This window comes from Xyrauchen texanus, chromosome 21 (assembly GCF_025860055.1).
Source record: "Xyrauchen texanus isolate HMW12.3.18 chromosome 21, RBS_HiC_50CHRs, whole genome shotgun sequence".
NCBI lineage: Eukaryota > Metazoa > Chordata > Actinopteri > Cypriniformes > Catostomidae > Xyrauchen > Xyrauchen texanus.
The window spans coordinates 17,673,746-17,677,433 of NC_068296.1; the positions used below are offsets into that span (position 1 = coordinate 17,673,746).

The 3,688-nt window shown below is 39.4% G+C and overlaps 1 pseudogene; it reads left to right on the forward strand.

Annotated features, from left to right (window-relative positions):
* Positions 1 to 1,202, forward strand: LOC127661320 (cholesterol 25-hydroxylase-like protein 1, member 1; annotated as a pseudogene).
* The last annotated feature ends 2,486 nt before the right edge of the window (positions 1,203 to 3,688 follow it).

The window sequence follows — 3,688 nt, forward strand, 5'->3', positions numbered from 1 at the left end:
ATGAAGACAAATGATCAGTTCAAGAGCTCAGACATTAAACAGAGGGAGAAATGGGATATGTGGGATATATATTTTTGTCTGCACCCAGATTTGGAGGAAGTAATCCTGCATAACATGGCCTTACCAATGAAAGAAAACTACACTGTGGGGTGGTGGCTGAGAGAGAGAGAGAGAGAAAGTGAGGAGAAAGTGCCTTATAATGCTTTACAGGAGCTCCAAGTCTGGCCCAGTAATATAAATAGGGCTGGGATTTATTACTCCTCAGCATTTACTTGCTATTGCTCAATCCAACATCAAGCTGTGGAACATCAGTGAAGTTGCTCTCCACGGCTTCAGACCGCCTCCTACAGCCCCTTAGGGACCACTTGTTGTTCCAACACTACACGCTGGTCTCTTCACCATTCTTCCATGTGCTGCTTGCCTTTTATAGCTACTTCATCTTTAGTGTCCCCTTTGTGGTCCTGTATCTCCTTGGAGAGAAAGCACCTCTCTTTAAAAACAAGATCCAAAAGGAGTGGTTTCCCACCATTGGCATCATGCTGAAAACTCTAAGGACCGCAGTGTACAATCATCTGGTGTTTGTGGTACCAGCTGTGTTGATCATCAATGTGGTGATACCTGCACCTCCATTGCCTGCAATTGCTCCAACAGTTTGGGAGTTATTGTCAGTCAGCTTGGGTGCTCTTCTGGTCTTTGACGGCTAGTAATTCCACTGGCACATGGCGCACCACAAGAATCCTCACCTGTACAAATGGTTCCATGTCATCCATCAAAATTACATCTCCCCATTCTCCTAGTCCTCAGTGCAGTGGAGCTGATGACCGTGGGCTTCTGGAGCCACCTTGATTCCATCCTGCTCAAATGCCATCCACTAACCGTATGGAACATCTCTGTTTTCAGCATTTGGCTGTCTGTGGTGGATCATATTGGCAATGACCTGCCCTGGATGCCCAGCCATCTGTTTCCTTTCGGGCTTCTTGGGGGGCTATGGCCCATGACATGCATCATCAGAAACCTAGCAGCAACTTTGCACCTTTCTTTAGTCACTTGGACAGACTTTTTGGCACTGCCATTACTGTGAAATGGACTCAAAAAAGCATTCGAAGCGATCAAGAAAAGTAGACATGTTTACTCTCAAACCTTTAAACTGTAAATATATAAAAGCATGTCAGTTCTTTTGTTTTTCTATACCTAATTTCTGTTTGCTTGCTATGTGGTTATAATGAATAAACTATATGTTATTGTAAATAGTTTACAGTGAAATTTCATGAGCACTATATTTGCAGTCCGTTAATATTTTTAAATAAGATGTTTTGTTGCACAACAGAATATAGTGTAAGCTACACAAACTGTTTTTGCAATATTTAAAATCCTTAATTTAATTTTTTCATCCATTTTCTGTAGCCGCTTGGCCAAACACATACATACATGCATATTCACACTCTCACTTTAGGGCAATTTAGAGTCTCCAATTCACTTAAACTGCATGTTCTTGGACTAACTCCACACAGAATGGCCCTGTGAGCCAGGACTAATCCCGGGAACCTTCTTGCTGTGAGACAACAGTGCTACCCACTGAGCCACCATGCTGCCTGTTTTATTAATTCATTGCAAAGCACTTCCAAAGCGTCTCAAAATTATTATAGTTCACCTCTTTCGCAAGAAGGTGGCAGCACATATCAATACTTGTCTTCACAATACTTACAGCCAGTGAGTGGTATTTTACAGCTTTGCAGTAATCAAGCTTTCTATTACATAAACATCATAATATTTGGTAATTAACCCGATTACTGAGCCAAGAAGGTTTCCTCGTGTAGCAAAGATTTAATGTTGAAATCTTATATTTAAAGAGGAAGGCATTTTTGCTAGCCTTAACTTTTGTGTTCGTGACAGCCTACTACTAAGAGAAGGGTGATTAGAGGTAGACATTTTATATATTCCTTTACCAGATTTAGACTTTGATTATAAACTTGTTTGGTATATATAGAGTGTTGTAGGTAATCACAGAATTACTGATTTAGGGACATATAGCATGATTGCGAGTGTGATATTGCTTATATACAACAGCTCAAGAACAAGTAAAAGTTTTAAAATGAGGAAAAACTGAGTACGGTCATAAAGAGTGTGTGAGTGTGTGTGAGTCAGTCAAGACTTTAGACAAATAGCCAATTAGCTTCTGATTGTAGGTGTATTGAATTGGAGGTGTACCTGTGGTTGTACTTTAAGGCCTACCTTAAAGGCCTACCTCTTTGTTTGACATCATGGGAAAATCAGCAAAGACCTCAGAAACTCTGGTCTGGTTCATCCTTGGGAGCAAATTCCAAATGCCTGAAGGTACCATGTTCATCTGTACAAACAATAGTACAAAAGTATAAACACCATGGGAACATGCAGCCATCATACCGCTCAGGAAGGAGATACATTCTGTCCAGTAGTTTGGTGTGAAAAGTGCAAAACAATCCCAGAACAATAGCATAGGACCTTGTGAAGATGCTGGTAGAAACAGGTAGACAAGTATCTATATCCACAGGAAAATTTGTCCTATATGAACATAACATGAAAGGCTGCTCAGTAGGGAAGAAGTCACTGCTCCAAAACCACCATAAAAAGCAAGACTACAGTTTGCAAGTGCACATGGGGACAAAGATCTTACTTTTTGAAGAAATGTCCTCTGGTCTAATGAAACAAAAATTGAACTGGCCATAATGACCATTGTTATGTTTGGAGGAAAAAGGGTAAAGCTTGCAATCCAAACAATACCATCCCAACTGTGAAGCATTTGGGTGGCAGCATCATGTTGTGGGGGTGCTTTGCTACAGGAGGAACTGGTGCACTTTACAAAATAGATGGCACCATGAGGAAGGAAAATTATGTGGATATATTGAAGCAAATTCTCAATACATCAGCCAGAAATTTAAAGTTTGGTCACAAATGGGACTTCCAAATGGGCAATGACCTCAAGCATACCCCCACAGTGGTGGCAAAATGGCTTAAGAACTACAAAGCCCTGACCTCTGAGAAGCCCTGAGAAAATTTGTGGGCGGAACTGAAATAGCGTGTGCGATTAAGGAGTCCTTCAAAAATGAGTTCTGTCTGGAGGAATGGGCCAAAATTCCAGCAACTTATTGTGAGAAGCTTGTGGAAGGCTAACCAAAATGTTTGACCCAATTTAAATAATTTAAAGGCAATGCTACCAAATACAAACAGTGCATGTAAACTTCTGACCCACTGGGAATGTGATGAAAGAAATGAAAGTTGAAATAAATCATTCTCTCTACTACTATTCTGAATAGCTGTTATTCTTAAAATAAAGTAGTGATCCTAACTGACCTAAGACAGGGAATGTTTTCTTTGATTAATAGTCAGGAATTGTGAAAAACAGAGTTTAAATCTATTTGGTGTAATTAAAATTCTGACTTCAACTGAATATATATATATATATATATATATATATATATATATATATATATATATATATATATATATATATATATATATACACTCACCTAAAGGATTATTAGGAACACCTGTTCAATTTCTCATTAATGCAATTATCTAATCAACCAATCACATGGCAGTTGCTTCAATGCATTTAGGGGTGTGGTCCTGGTCAAGACAATCTCCTGAACTCCAAACTGAATGTCAGAATGGGAAAGAAAGGTGATTTAAGCAGTTTTGAGCGTGGCAT